Here is a 17,571-nt window from a genome sequence, read left to right on the forward strand (position 1 = left end):
AGAGTAAGGGACATAAAGGAAAGAATAACCAAATTAGACTTCACCAAAATAAATAGCTTCTGTTTGCTGATGTTCTGAAGGCTTTATGTTCTTAACTACACAAAATACTGCCTTACAGTTTATTTAAATGTTTTACCGAATTTATCCTTCATTCTTACAAAATGGAAACAAATCTTTCTTAACTTCCAACTTTTCCCAAGTAGATTCTAAATTCTTAATTTTTTCTTACTCTGTAAGTTTTTGTAATACCATGGCCCATAACTTATATGAGGTCTGTCCAGAAAAAAATCCAGCCATTGCTAATATAACAAGAACAATCTGGGTGACATCAGTGTTACCTGGAAGCCAAGGAGAGTGGACTGGAATGAACATGCATGAACAATAATGACATCACTGTACTAGTCAGTGGGGGCAGTAGACAGCATTGAGTAAACATATGTACTCTGTGTCTGTAGCATGCAAAATGACTGAGAGAGGAAAGCAATGAATCTGTATCAAATTTTGTGTTAAACTTGAACATTTCTCATGGAAATTATTTGAATGATTCAGAAGGCTGCAGCTATGGGCAACTTGTGATTGCCAGCTTCCTCACAGCTATGTGCCCACTCCTGCATAACATCTTGTGCAGAGTTTTTTGGGGAAACATCAAATCGCCTAGGTGATTCAGTCCCCCTACAGTCAAGATTTGTTGCCCTGTGACTTCTGACTTTTCCCAAAACTAAAATCACCTTTGAAAGGGAATATACAGAGGGCCCAGAGACATACAAAAGATGCTCAGCATCACTAGCCATCAGAGAGATGCAAATTAAAACCAAAACAACATAGCACTTCTCACCAGTCAGAATGGCCATCATAAACAAATCAACAAACAACAAGTGTTGGAGAGGATGTGGAGAAAAGAGAACCCTAGTGCACTGTTTGTGGGATTGCAGACTGGTGCAGCTATTGTGGAAAACAATGGAATTTCATCAGAAAATTAAAAATGAAACTGCCTTTTGATCTGGCAATTCCATTGCTAGGATTATATCCTAAGAACCCTGAAACACCAATCCAAAAGAACCTATGCACCCCAATGTTCATTGCACGCAATTTACAATAGGCAAGTGCTAAAAGCACCCTAGGTGCCCATCAGTAAATGAGTGGATCAAAAAAAACTATGGTGTATTTACACAATGGAATACTATGTAGCAGTAAGAAAGAAGGAGCTCCTGCTCTTTGTGACAGCATATATGGAACTGGAGAGCATTATGCTAAGTGAAATAAACCAGGTGGTGAAAGATAAATACCATATGATTTTGCCTTTAACTGGAACCTAATCAACAATGACAACGACAACAACAAAAACCAAGCTAGTAAAATATAACCAGAGACATTGAAATTAAGAACAAACTGACAGTAACCAGAAGGAAGGTGGGAGGAATAATGGTGGGGGGAACAGGGGAAGGGTTTTCAGGAACAACTATAAAGGACTCATTGACAAAACCAAGGGGTGTGGAATCAGGCTAGGGAAGTGGGAATGGCTGGGGTCAGGGGAGAGTGGTGAGAGGTAAATGCAGACAATTGTACTTGAACAATAAAACAATTAAATTTTTAGAAAAGGGAAGAAATTTCAGACTGTGAATGAAATTCAGGAAAATATGACGGGACAAGCTGATGGTGATTGGGAAAACTGTGTGCGGTCCCAAGGTGCCTACTTTGAAGGGGACTGAGGCTTCATTGTCCTATGTACAATGTTTCTTGCTTGTATCTTTTATCTTCTTCAATAAATGTCTCTGTTTTTCATATTATATGGCTCTATACCTTCTGGACAGACTTCATATATGTCTGAAAATATCTTCTTTCCACGTATCTAAATGCTAGTTTACCTAGGTATGTGATTCCAAGGTCAAAATCATTTTCCTTCAGAGCTTCAATGTATTATTCCATTCTCTTGTACCTTTCAATGTAACTAATGAGGATTCTGATGTCATTTTGATTTATATTCCTTTGTATATATTTTTTATTTGGGTATACATTGAGGATGTTCTTGTCATTTAAAAAAGATTTTATTTATTTATTTAGAGAAAGGTAGGGGAAGAGAAAGAGAGGGAGAGAAATATCAATGTGTGGTTGCCTGTCACATGCTCTACTACTGTAGACCTGGCCTGCAACCCAAGCATGTGTCCTGACTGGGAATTAAACTGGCAATTCTTTGGTTTTTCAGGCCAGCACTCTATCCACTGTGTCACACCATCCAAGTCAAGATAGTCTCTTCATTCTTGATGTTTGAATTTTATTCTTACTTTGTTGTTCATTTTAATGTGCAAATGTATATGTTGCTTTAATTCTAGGACAATTTCTTCTAGAAATGTTTCTATTATTTCTCATTTGATTGTTACCCTTTGCTTGTATTAGCTTTGTTTTTCTAAAATTCCAAATAAATTTTGCAGCACCTGCACTAATTTCTTAACTTTTCTCTAATGCTTTCCATCTCAGATATTTTTCAAGTACATTTTTTTAATCTATTTCTCCCATCCCACCCCCTGCCTCGTCTTTTCTTTGCCTCAATTTTTTCTAACTATTCAATAATTATTTTTTGAGTTTTACAATAAAAAATTGAATTTCTAATACATCTTTGTTTGTATTTGACCCTTTTTATAGCAACCTGGTCTTGTTTTATAAATTATATTATTTCTTAAATATTTCTGAGGGCAGAAATATTTGTTACTTAGATTTTATGTGATTCTTCTAGGATTAATCATTCCATTTTTTCATGTTTGTTTTACCAAAAAGAGGAAGGTGTTTTTCCTCAAACATGTACTATCTCTTAGTTGTTCATTTATATTTGTAAATGAAAGACAAGACAGATTAGATTTATTTTTTTGTTTACGTGTTTCTTTCCCCAACAGTTTTATCCTTTGAGTGTTAGAGATCACTATTGGCTCTATGTATGCAGGGAAAATATATAATGGTCAGACTACTTTTACTTTAGTTTGTGGCTGAAAAGTGAGTAAGTACCCCATTATAAAATTAGGAAGGCTTAACTGTGAGATTCCAATATCTATGTTAATTAACAGAATTAGGTATTTTCAGGCAGATTACACTATTTTTTATAATTTAGATCTCCAATTTTAACTCAAGATTAAATTTCATAACTTTACATGTGCAGGGCATGACTAGTTTAAGTGTACCAAAATAATCAATTTAACAATCATCCCATTTGTCACTCCTTGTATTATGCTGAATTTGAAGCCTTTTTATTATGCTATCTTCTGTTCTGTATCTTTCTCCTGTGTCTGTACTGGGCAGTAGCTCTTGATGTAGTTTATCCATCAGTAAGATCCATGTCTTCCATAATTCAGAAATTCACATGCATTTCAAATGTATTAATGTCTTGTCCTCTCATCATTGCTGCACTTATGAATTAATTTCAGTTTTTCCTCCTTTACTGACATTTCCTTGAGGCATTTGAATGAAAGGGAGAAAACTTCATATGTTCAATAAATATATAATTTTTAAAGTAAATGCTACTTATCTACCAATTGTCATAGAAAACATATACTATTATAGGGCTTGCAAACTACTGGTTATGGCTGTTAGTAAGTTTATTGAAAGCTGACTGATATCTCAAGGATAAAAGCAAAAGCAACCAAGGTGTTGATATTTTATTATGTTATCTTGTGCATGTATGTGTAATTTTACACTCATGTTAAGAAGCAAAGATAAATATCTTTATATTTTGACTAAATATTTTATTAAATATGAACCAAGTGTAACTGTTTATCCATATTTACAGACTAAGTACATTGCTACTACTGACAATCTTGCTTTTAGAAACCCTCTTGTTTCCTTTGCTCATTGTAGCTGATATTCATGCATGTATTTATTCGACAAATATATTTATTAAATGCCTATAATGTGGCATCATTATATTATGTGCTAAGGATACAACAGTGAAAAAAAAGAGATCTCTGATCTTACGGAATTTACAGACCAAGATAGAAATACACAACAAACAAGCAAACAAATAATTAAATAATGATAAATTTTATGAGTGTGTATGTATAAAATCAGCTATATAAGAAGAAAGTAAATATGCCCTAATCAGTGTGATTCAGCTGGTTGGATGTTGTCTTGCAAAGAGGTTATAAGTTCAATTCCCGGTCAGGGCACATGCCAGGATTGTGGGTTTGATCCCTGATCAGGACACATACTAGAGAGAGGCAACTGATTGGTGTTTCTCTCACACTTTGATGTTTCTTTGTCTCTCTTCCTCCCTTCCTGTCTCTGTAGAAAAAAAGAAAAATAAAAAGAAAGAAAGAAAGAGGGAGAAAGAAAGAGAAAATAAATTGCTGGTGTAGAAAATACAGACTGTTGTAAGAACAAAAATGATTCAATTCCCTACCACCCATAGTAGAAGAAATTGATGAATTGAAAAATATTACTAAAATGACATTTTCCACTGTCTAAAAATTGCTGATCAAGCTTCATGTACCAGGTTTTGTGTACTGGTTGCAACTCAATATATGACATTCAAAAAGAAGCTAATATTATATCATTATTTATCCTGAAGCTATCAATAAATCTGTATATGTCTCAACAAAATAAATGTATGAAGAATAGTGAGTAAAACAACACTGCTTTGTGTGGCTCAGTAGATTAAGTACTGGCCTGTGAACCAAAGGGTCACCGGTTTGATTCCCAGTCAGGGTACATGCCTGGGTTGTGGGCCAGGTCCCCAGTAGGGGCACACAAGAGATAACCATATATTGTTGTTTCTCTCTCTCTCTCCTTCTCCCTTCCTTCAGTCTAAAAATAAAACAAATAAAAATTTTTAAAGGACTTAAAAAAAACAGTAGTGAATAAAACAATTTTCACTTACCAAAAAGGTGACAGATCAAATGATGGAAGGAAGGAGAGAACGTGCAAAATATATTACTATAGAGACATTAATGAGCTTTAAAATGATGCATTGTGAACTTATCCTGTGAAAGTGGCTATTTGCCAGTCATAGTAATAATACCTTGTGTACCAAATAGCATATCTGTGTCAGAACAAAGTTTCTTTCAAAGTAGTCAATATTTTATTATCACTTTTGCTTTTATCCTTTAATTTTCAAAGTTTTTCTTAAGCATGTTCTCATCAGTCAGACTTAAAGTGTCTTACTAGAATGTGTAAAGACAGCAGACCAAACATAAATTACAATACTATACCACTAACTGTCTGACTTTAAAACATTTTCACATTAAATACAAATTCAGTACAAATTCTTTCCTCATCTTTTCTCTTTCCTACCCTTCTGGTCTGCCTACCATCCCTACACATTTTTTGGTGCTAACTCTACATCTTAAGTTATGGGAACACACAGGGAATTTTATATATTTTAAAACTATGATGTAAAGACATTTTGATTCCTTCTTTACCTATATTTTCTTTCATGATTTTAAATACATCTTGACAGTGATAAAAGTTTCAATTTGTTTCTCCATAAAGATATGTACTCAGAAAGAAAGTCTCTAAAATATAAAGCTTTAAAAAGAGAGAGAGAGAGAGAGAGATATTGATGTGAGAGAAACATCCATTGGTTGCCTCCCACACTCACTCCAAACAGTGATTAAATCCTCAACCTAGTTATGAGCCCTGACAAGAAATCAAATCCATCATCTAGGTATGTGGGGTGACCAGGAATTGAACCTGCAACTTTTAGATGTACAGAACAATGCTCCAAACAAGTAAGTAACCTGGCTAGGGCTAGACTGTGCATTTTTCTTTTTACACAAATTGTCTGTGTCAGTTTTGGATAATGGACACTAAAAATATTTCATATAATTACAAAATAACAGAACTAGGAAATGCCATAAGTATTCATATAATTCAAGAAACTAAAATTTCAATTATGACACTGTGAAAATTAAGATAAAAACCAGCTTCCATTATTAATCCTTATGAACACAGAAACTCTATTCAAGTTAAATTCCTCTTTTTGTATCATAGACTCAGTTTTCAACCTCTGTGAGAAATTCTGGCATTTTGGTTTGAAAACACCTATATACTTTGTTCTTCCTACTTTTTAATTCAGTGTTGATGATTATAAATTTAATATTTTCTACAGGCATTTTTAACTTCAGGTGGTCTCATCAAAGTTGTGGAGAGAACTCTTAATATCCAGGATTGTGCTTCATCTTTGAAAGATGGTATGATATTTTGTTTTATTTTATTTTCCATAGAAAGGGGATCTAACACAAGTCAAAGAATAGGAGAAATATCTGGTTCTAGCTATGATGGAATAATAAGAACAACACATGACTTTCTAACATGAATAACTAGAAAACTGGACAATAAATATGAAACTGTGGTTGATCAAAGGACAGCACAGGACTAGGACCCAAGAGATAACAGAAACAAAAGACATGATTATTCTGGCTCTATGCTCGGAGGCACTTTCTAAACCAGGGTATATAAGAAGAAAACCTAAGCATAGTGTGGCAGAGTTCATGACAGAGGCTCATTTATCTGAGGGGACAGAAAGAGGATTTTGGAAGATTGCTGGGGCTAGACTTTGTAGGACTCTATACTGGAAAGGTGGCAGGTTTACAGCAAAAAGCTCCAAAATTCTGCATAAGGATCCACTTGCTGAATATTAAACCATGCATGAATAGAGTGAAACAATGTGAGGTGAGACAAATAACAACTGAGAAGCTACAAACTAAGGACTTCATATAGATTGAGGAGAACTTCAAATTTTGAACAGCAAGATTTGTTAGTTCTAACTGAATAACCAAGATATTTGGTAGAGAAGAAAGTTATGTCATACTGTAGTAGGAATGCTAAACTAGCAATAAAGACTAGAAGCACTCTAAAAAAGCTTAAAAGAAAAACTCCAGGGGATGCTGGGAAGATGGCAATAAAGTAAGATGGAGCTAATGCTAGCTCCTGTACTCATGGGTGAAAATCCTGGCAGATCTATAGAGAAACAGCACAATAAACCATCAGTTACCCGGCATTTATGAAGTTAAAAGACCAGACACTGTGACCGACGCTGAAACACCAGACAGCGGCAGAGTCAGCTACTGAAGCTGGGACACACGGGACCCCTGTACTGCCACCAGAGGAACAGGCCTGGGAGACAGGGAGTCAGGTACGGGAGCCGAACAGTCCAAGCCCCTGTGACAGTCCTGGGCTACAGAGGAGTCAGGAACTGGAGCTGGGACATTCTCGGACCCTGTGCCTGTGCCATAGCTACTAGCCTAGGCAACAGAAGAGTCAGTTGCAGGAGCTGGGACATGGGGGACCCTGTAATGCGACGATAGAGACGGTCCTGGGTGCTGGGGAGCCAGCTACGGAGCTGGGATGTTCTGAGCCCTTGTGCCGCTGCCACAGCGATGGGCCTGGAAGCCTGGGAGTCAGGTACAGAAGCTGGGACATTCCAAACCCCTGTGATGGCCCTGGGCTGCAGAGGAGACAGCTATGGGAGGCGGGACATTCTCAGCCACTGTGCCACTTCCATAGCGATGGGACTGGCCGCTGGGGAGTCAGGTACAGAAGCCTGGACACTCCAAACCCCTGTGACTGTCCTGGGTGGCAGAGGAGCCAGCTACGGGAGCCGGGACATTCTTGGCCCCTGTGCCACTGCCATAGTAATGGGCCTGGGCACTTGAGGAGGTGGCTACTAGAGCTGGGACATTCAGCAGTGGTAGGTGACAAACGCAGGGACCAGCATGAGGACCAGCCTGAGAATAGGTGGAGACGAAGAACATCAAGAAACTTCAAGGAGACTGCACCACTGGACTTCACAAGAATCATACCACAGAAGTTCACACCATAAAACTAGGGTTTCAGAACAGATCAATTTTAGAAGCAGAGACTAACAAGAAGAGTCTCAAACAATGGGAAGACAAAGAAACAATCCCCAAATGAAAGAAAAAGCAGAAACTTCAGAAAGAATGTTAGATGAAATAGAGGCTGATCAACTATCAGATAGTGAATTCAAAGCACTGGTTATTACCAAGTTCAAAGAGCTCACAGTGAACTACCAGAAACTACAGGGGAACTACAATAATCTCTCTGCAAACTACAGCAACATCAAAAAGGAAATGGAAACTATCAGCAAGGGACAAGAGGAAATGAAGAATACAATTTCCGAATTGAAGAACACAGTAGAAAGTTTCAAAAGTAGGATAGATGAAGCAGAGGATAGGATTAGTGAGTTGGAGGACAAGGTAGAAAGCATCTCACGGAAAGAGCAAGAAAATGAAAAGAGGCTCAGAAAGAATGAAGAGGGATTAAGAGAAATGCAAGACAATAGGAAACGTAATAATATCCAAATAATAGGAATACCAGAAGGAGAAGAAGAAGAACAAGAGATAGAAAATGTATTTGAATGAGTAATGAGAGAAAATTTCCCTATTTTATAAGAGAAAAAGTCTCACAAATCCAGGAATCACAGAGAGTCACAATCAAAAGGAACCCAAGAAGGCCCTCTTCAAGACACATCACCATGAAAATGGCAAAATTCCAACACAAAGAGAGAATCTTAAAGACAGCAAGGGAGAAAAAAGAAATAATATACGAGGGAGCCCCAATAAGGTTAGGTATTGACTTCTCAATGAAAACACTTCAAGCAAGAAGAGAATGGCAAGAAATATTCCAAGTAATGAGAACCAGAGGCCTACAACCAAGGCTACTTTACCCAGCAAGGCTCTCAACCAAGATAGATGACCAAATAAAGAGCTTCCAAGACAAAAGCAGCCTAAAAGAATATGCCTCCACCAAACCAGCTCTACAAGAAATACTAAAAGGACTGCTTTAAGGAAAAAAAGGAAAAGAGGGAAAAAGAGAGGACCACAGGTACAAAAATGGCAATGAATAAGTACCTATCAATAATAACCTTAAACTTAAATGGATTAAATGCTCCAATCAAAAGACACAGAATAGCTCAATGGATAAGAAAGCATGACCCACACATATGCTGCCTACAAGAGACCCACCTCAGGACAAAATACCATCACAGACTAAAAGTCAAAGGCTGGAAACAAGTTTTCCAAGCAAACGGACAAGACAAAAAAGCTGGGGTAGCAATTCTCATATCAGACAAAATAGACTTCAAACAAAGGGCTATAAAGAGAGACCCAGAAGTTCACTTCATTATACTCAAGGGAAGAATCCACCAAGAAGACATTAATATTGTAAACATATATCTACCAAAGATGGGGGCACCCAAATATATCAAGAAAATCTTAGAGGACTTCAAGAAAGATATTGACAGCAACACAATTATAGTAGGGGATTTGAATACCCCACTATCAAAAATAGACAGATCTTCAAAACAAATTATCAACAAAGATATTGTGGCATTAAACAACACCCTAGATGAAATAGACTTAACTGATATATATAGAGCCCTCATCCCAAAGAAGCTAAATACACATTCTTTTCAAATGCACATAGAATATTTTCAAAGATAGACCACATGATAGGACACAAAACGAGCCTCAAAAAATTCAAGAAAATTGAAATCATAGCACGCATCTTCTCTGACCACAAGGGACTGAAATTGGAAACTAACCCCAAAGAAAAAAACCGAAAGCACCAAAAATCATGGAGACTGAATGGTAAGCTATTAAACAATGAATGGGTCAAGAATGAAATTAGAGAAGAAATCAAAACATTTCTGGAAACAAATGAAAATGATCTCACAACAACCCAAAACTTATGGGATACAGCGAAGGCAGTCCTGAGAGGGAAGTTTATAGCAATACAGGCCTACCTAAAGAAGATAGAAACATTTCAAACAAACAACAATGAGCAGGCGTAACCCTACGCCTGCAAGAACTCGAGGAACAACAACAAAGACAGCCCAGAGCAAGCAGAAGGAAGGAAATAACCAAGATTAGAGCAGAATTAAATGACATAGAAACTAAAAGCACAATTTTAAGGATCAATGAATCCAGGAGTTGGTTCTTTGAGAAGATAAACAAAATAGACAAGCCTTTAAGTAGGCTCATCAAGAAAAGAAGGGAGGAGACACAAATAAACACAATCAGAAATGAAAGTGGAGAGATTACTACTGACACCACAGAAATAGAAGGGAGTGTAAGAAATTACTATGAAGAACCATATGCCAAGAAATTTGAAAACCTAGGGGAAATGGACACATTTGTAGAAAAATACAATCTTCCAAAACTCAGTGAAAAAGAAGCAGAAAATCTAAACACACCAATAACAGCAAAAGAAATTGAAGCAGTAATCAAAAAACTCCCATCACACAAAAGCACTGGACCAGATGGTTTCACAGGAGAATTCTACAAAGCATTTAAGGAAGAGCTAACCCCTATTCTCCACAGATTATTCCAAAAAATCCAGAAGGATGGAAAACTCCCAAATTCTTTTTATGAAGCCAGCATCATCTTAATTCCAAAACCAGATAGAGACACAACAAAGAAAGAAAACTCCAGGCCAATATCGCTGATGAACATAGATGCTAAAATCCTCAACAAAATATTGGCAAATCATATCCAACAATATATCAAAAAGATCATACACCATGATCAAGTGGGATTCATCCCAGGGATGCAAGGATGGTTCAATATTCGCAAATCAGTAAATGTAATACATCACATAAACAAAAGCAAAGACAAAAATTACATGATCATATCAATAGATGTGGAAAAAGCTTTCAATAAGGTACAACACCCATTTATAATAAAAACACTCAGCAAAGTGGGAATACAGGGAGCATTTCTCAAAATAATAAAGGCCATATATGAGAGACCTACAGCCAATATCATACTCAATGGGAAAAAAACTAAAAGCTTTTCCACTAAGATCAGGAACAAGACAAGGTTGTCCACTTTGACCACTTCTATTCAATATAGTATTGGAAGTTTTAGCCACAGCGATCAGGCAAGAAAAGGAAATAAAAGGCATCCAAATAGGAAAGGAGGAAGCAAAACTGCACTGTTTGCAGATGACATGATAGTGTACATGGAAAATCCTATAGACTCTACCCCAAAACTGCTCACACTAATTAATGAGTTTGGCAAAACAGCTGGTTACAAAGTCAATATCCAGAAATCAAAGGCATTTTTGTATACCAACAGTGAATCAGCAGAAGCAGAAATAAAGAAAAAAATCCCATTTGATATAGCAAAAAGAAAAATAAAATATCTGGGAATAAACCTAACTAAGGAGGTAAAAAACCTGTATGCAGAAAATTACACAGCCCTGAAGAATGAAATCAAGGAAGACACAAACAAATAGAAACATATACCTTGTTCATGGATTGGAAGAATTAACATCATCAAAATGTCCATACTACCCAAAGCAATATACAGATTCAATGCAATACCTATTAAAGTACCAATGGCATATTTCACAGACATAGAACAAACACTTCGAAAATTTATATGGAACCATAAACGAGCCTGAATAGCAGCTGCTCTTTTGAGAAAGAAGAACAAAGGAGGGAGGATCACAATACCTGATATCAAACTGTATTAAAAGGCCACTGGAATCAAAACAGCCTGGTACTGGCATAAAAACAGGCACATAGACCAATGGAACAGAACAGAGAGCCCAGAAATCAACCCAACTCTCTACAGTCAATTAATATTCCACAAAGGGGGCAGTAACATAAAATGGAGTAAAGATAGCCTCTTCAACAAATGGTGTTGGGAGTACTGGACAGCTACATGCAAAAAAAGGAAACTTGAGCACAGACTTACACCATACACCAAAATAAATTCAAGGTGGATAAAAGACTTAAATGTAAGTCATGACACCATTAAAGTCCTAGAGGAGAACATTGGCAAGAAAATCTCAGATATTTCACGCATCAACTTCTTTACTGATATGTCCCCTAGAGCAAGGAATGTAAAGGAAAGAATAAACAAATGGATCTCATCAAAATAAAAAGCTTCTGCATGGCTAAAGAAAACAGTATTAAATTAAAGAGACAACCAACTGTATGGGAAAACATATTTGCCAATGATACCTCAGACAAAGGTTTAATCTCCAAAATATACAAAGAACTTACACGACTCCACTCTAAGAAGACACCCAACCCAATTAAAAAATGGGAAAAGGACTTGAACAAACACTTCTCCAAGGAGGACATACAGAACATTCAGAGACACATGAAGAGATGCTCAATATCGTTAGCTATGAGAGATGCAAATTAAAACCACAATGAGATACCACTTTACACCAGTCAGGATGGCTATCATAAACAAAGCAACAAACAACAAATGTTGGAGGGGTTGTGGGGAAAAGGGGTCCTTAGTTCACTGTTGGTGGGAGTGCAGACTGGTACAACCATTATGGAAAACAGTATGGATTTTTCTCAGAAAAATAAAAATCGACCTGCCTTTTGACCCAGCAATTCCACTGCTGGGATTATATCCTAAGAATCTTAAAACATCAATTTCAAAGAACCTATGCACCACAATGTTTATAGCAGCACAATTTACAATAGCCAAGAGTTGGAAGCAACCTAGGTGCCCATCAGTAAATGAATGGATCCAAAAATTGTGGTACATATACACAATGGAATTCTATGCTGCAGAGAGAAAGAAGGAGCTACTACCCTTTGCAACAACATGGATGGAACTGGGAAAGCATTATGCTGAGTGAAATAGGCCAGGTGCTGAAAGACAAATACCATATGATCTCACCTTTAACAGGAAGCTAAACAACAAAACAAACAAGCAAGCAGAAAAAAAAAACCCCAAAAAACGAAGACACTGAAATAGAGAACAAGGGGATAGTGATCAGAGGGGAGAAGGAAGGGAAGTTAAGGGGAAAAAGGGGGAGGGATTTGGAGGAACAAATAGGAAGGACACAAGGACGAGGACTAAGGGGGGGGGTGGAAATGGGAGGAAGGTGGGGAGCAAGGGGCGGGGGAGGCTGGGATGGGAAAAATAGACAAAAAACTGTACTTGAAAAATAACTAAATAAAATTAAAATTAAAAAAAAAGAATCCTAAAACATCAATATCAAAGAACCTATGCATCACAATGTTCATAGCAACACAATTTACAATAGGCAAGAGTTGGAAGCAACCTAGGTGCCCATCAGTAAATGAATGGATCCAAAAATTGTGGTACATATACACAATGGAATTCTATGCAGCAGAGAGAAAGAAGGAGCTACTACCTTTTGCAACAACATGGATGGAACTGGAAAGCATTATGCTGAGTGAAATAGGCCAGGTGCTGAAAGACAAATACCATATGATCTCACCTTTAACAGGAAGCTAAACAACAAAACAAACAAGTAAGCAGAAATAAAAAACAAAGACACTGAAATAGAGAACAAGGGGACAGTGACCAGAGGGGAGAAGGAAGGGAAGTTAAGGGGAAAAAGGGGGAGGGATTTGGAGGAACAAATAGGAAGGACACAGGGACTAGTACTAAGGTTGGTGGAAATGGGAAGGAGGTGGGGAGCAAGGGGCGGGGGAGGCTGGGATGGGAAAAATAGACAAAAAACTGTACTTGAAAAATAACTAAATAAAATCAATTAAAATAAAAAAATAAAATACAGTAGTGAGACAGGTGTAGTAGGCACTCCCATTACAAAAGGGAGAAATAAGAAGGAAAATATGGGCCACAGTTTCCAAGCAAGTCCAAAACACTTCAGGAAAACTCTGTTAGATGTTGAGAGCTGAGAATAATTCTCTGTGGCTCAAAGCTTTGTCCGTTGCATCATGGCTCTGTCTGTAGAGCCATTTTCTCTTCATTTTTCCCCATCTCTGTTGCTTTCAATCAAGGTTGGCAGTATTTTTTGCTGGTAATTTTTTTTCAAAGAACTTAGTGGTCTTCCATCTAATTTATAGAGGTCCAAGCCATTAGACAAGAGGGTTCCCCACAGATACTTCCTAGATAACTACATCTCTTTTCCTGGGTTCTGCTGAGATGGTTGATTGAATCTGTGTCACATTTTGAATGTCTTAGTAAATTTTTGTCGTCTGTACACTTGACCGTATTCCCACAGAGCATACTATCTGAGTAGACAGAGTATCTTGTAAATCATCAGGTGCTGGTGCTATTGTGTTAAGTTTTTTCCTCATTTGATCATTCATCCCCCATTTTGTTATAAATGGCAAGGAGAAACCAGGCTGAACCTTCCACATTTTGCTTCCTTGGCTAAATATCTAAGCCCGCTGCTTACAAATTCCACTTTCCTTTCAAAAGTAGAACATAATTCAGTCGAGAATCTACCACTTTTAAAGATAATTTTATTTATTTTATTTTTAGAGAGAGGGGAAGGGAGGAGAAATAGAAGGAAAGAAACATCTATGTGAAAGAGAAACATTGCTTGTTGTTTATCATATGCACACCCACTGGGAATGCAACCCCAAGACAGTCATGTACCCTGACCAGGAATCAAACCGTTGACCTTTGCTTTGTGGGATGATGCCCAACCAAATGAATTACACTGGTCAGGACACCAACCTACTACCTTATAGCAAGAATCATGTGTCATCCAGTGCCCCAAAACATGTTTATCATTTCCATCTAAGGACTCACCGAGTCTATTTAATGTTCATATTTCTTCCTATTATCAAGGCAACTGGTGATTTTTTTCAATGAAACACTTCAAAATTCTTCTGATTTTTGCACCTTAATCAATACCAAAGCCAACTCCATATTTTTAGGCATATGTTACAGCAGTGCCTCACTGCCTGATACTACAATTTGTATTAGGTTCTTAGGTCTGCAATAACAAATTACTACTTACTAGGTGACTTAGAACAATAGAAATTTATTCTGTCCTAGTTCTGGAGTCTAGAAATCTGAAACCAGGGTATGGGATGGGCCATACTCCTTCAAAATGCTCTTCTAGCTTCTCATAGTCCTGACAATTTTAGTATTTTTTGGCTTGCATCATAGATGTATGTACAAGTTTATATGTTCATCACCACATGGCATTCTTCTTTTATGTATCTATATCTCTTCATCTCTTCTTAAAAGTCAAGAGTCATATTGGATTAAAGGGTGACCCTACCTTGGTAGGGCCTCAACTTAACTAATTACATTTACAGTATCCTTATTTATAAATAGTGTCACATTCTGGTGTAGTGGAGGTAACTCAAACTTATACCTATCTCTTTGGTGGAAAAAATTCAAAATATAATAAATATAGGTTGCATTTTTTGTAGATTCCTTGACATTTTCAACATATAAGATTATGTTATCTGTCAGTAGGAATATTTTACCTCTTTTCCAATTTTGAGCCCTTTTGTATCTTTTTATTGTCTAATTGCTCTAAAAAGGACTTGTAATACAATATGAACAGAGGTGGTGGAAGCATGCAGCCATAAATTGCTCCTGATCTTTAGGGAAAAGCTTTCAGGCTTCACAACTAACTACAATGTTATCTGTGAGTTTTTCATAAGTGCCCTTTTTTCATGTTCAAGAAGTTCTCCTTTATTCCTAGTGTGTTGAGTGTTCCTATGATGAAAAAGTTTTGGATTTAGTTAAATGCTTTTGTTGAACAAATTAAAATTATTATATATTTTTTCTTCATTCTGTTACTGTAATGTATCACATTAATTTTTTTCATGTTGAACCAACTTTACATTCATTCGGTAAATCTCACTTGGTCATAGTGTATAAGAATACTTAATTATTTATTTAACCCTTGCCTGGGGACATTTTTATTTATTTTCGGGAGAGAGAGAGAAAGAGACAGACATATGAATATCTATTGGCTGCCCACATCCCCACACATGTCCTGACTAGGGATCAAAACTGCAACCTTTTTGGTGTACTGGACAATGCTCCAACCAACTGAGTAACCTGGCCAGGGCTGTAATAATCCTATTAATATGCTACCAAATTTGGTTTGAAGGTATTTTGTGGAGGACTATGCATCTATGTTCATAAGGGATATGTTTGCAGTTTTCTTGTAATGCCTTTGTATAGCCTTGGTGTAAGTGTAATGTTGGCCTCATAAAATAAGAAAGTATTTTCTCCTCTTCTATTTTTCTAAGTGTTTGGTAGAATTCACTAGTGAAATCTTATAGTCCTGGACTTCTCTATGTTGGAAGATTTTTGTTCATTCAACTTCTTTAATAGTTGTAGGATGTTCTGATTTTCTATTTCTTCTTGGGTCATTTTTTTGTAATTTGCATCATCTTAGAAGTTTGTTTTTTTTTCATCTGAGCTATAGAATTTGTCAGGGTACAATTTTTTGTAGTATTCTCTTATAACCCTTTAAAATTTTTGTAAGGTCACTAGGCATGGTTTTGGTTATGAGCATACTCTATCTTTTTTGTAAGTTTAGTTAATGATTTGTAAACTTTTTTGTCTTTCCAAAGAAAAAATATTTGGTTTTGAATCTAGCATTTTTCTAATCTCTATTTCACTTAACTTTCCTCCAGTTTTTACTATTCCTTTCTTCTGCTAGATTTGGATTTACTCCGTTATTCTTTTTTCTTGTATATTGAAGGTATACAAGTTAAGTGTATAAGTTGTTACTAACTGGAGATTTTCTTCTTTTTAAATGCTGGCATTTACACCTGTAAATGCACCCCCCCTCACTGTTCTCACTATATCCCTTAAATTTTGTTTCATTAATTTCTAAATATTTTTCAATTTCCCTTGTGAGTTATTCTTTGAGTCATTTTTTCTTTAATAATGTGTTGTTTAATTTCCACATATGTGTGAAACTTCTAGTTTTCCTTCTGTTACTAATTTGTATTTGCAATTTATCATTGACAAAGTAAAGAAATACCATGACTTATATATAGCAGTGTTCTTCTTTGGATAGAATATTTATAATATTCTTATTGGTACTTATGTCTATCCCATATCCTTTTGAGAATTAAAAAAATGCTAATGATAAAATATATAATATATAACAAGTTTATTTTTAAATAAAATTAAAAAAACTCATTCTTATTTTTAAGTATATTTAATTGATTATGCTATTACAGTTTTCCCTATTGTTCCCCTTTATCCCCACTCTACCCTGTACCCAGCAGCCCTCCAGCATTCCCCCCCTTAGTTCATGTCCATGGGTTGTACATATAAGTTCTTTGAATTCTCTGTTTCCTATACCATTCTTAACCTTTCTCTGTCTATTTCATGCCTACCAATTATGTTCCTTATTCCCTGTACCTTTCCCCAACTATTCCTCCCCTCCCTCTCCCCAATGAAAACCCTCTATATGATGTTCACTTCTCTGGTTATGTTCCTGTTCTAGTTGTTTGCTTAGTTTTTGTTTTTGTTGGTTTTCTTTTCTTTTAGGTTCATTTGTTGATAGTTGTGAGTTTGTTGTCATTTTACTATTTATATTGTTTGATCTTTTTTAATGTCTTAGATAAGTCCCTTTAATATTTCTCATAATAAGGGCTTGGTGATAATGAACTCCTTTAACTTGGCCTTATCTGGGAAACACTTTATCTGCCCTTCCATTCTAAATGATAGCTTTGCTGGGTAGAGTAATCTTAGATGTAGGTCCTTGTCTTTAGTGACTTAAAATACTTTTTTTCAGCCCCTTCTTGCCTATAAGGTCTCTTTTGATAATCACCTGGCAGTCTGATGGGAACTCTTTTGTAGGTGACTGTCTCCTTATCTCTTGCTGCTTCTA

This window comes from Artibeus jamaicensis, unplaced genomic scaffold (assembly GCF_021234435.1).
Source record: "Artibeus jamaicensis isolate MK-2021 breed Jamaican fruit bat unplaced genomic scaffold, CSHL_Jam_final scaffold_378, whole genome shotgun sequence".
Taxonomy (NCBI): Eukaryota; Metazoa; Chordata; class Mammalia; order Chiroptera; family Phyllostomidae; genus Artibeus; species Artibeus jamaicensis.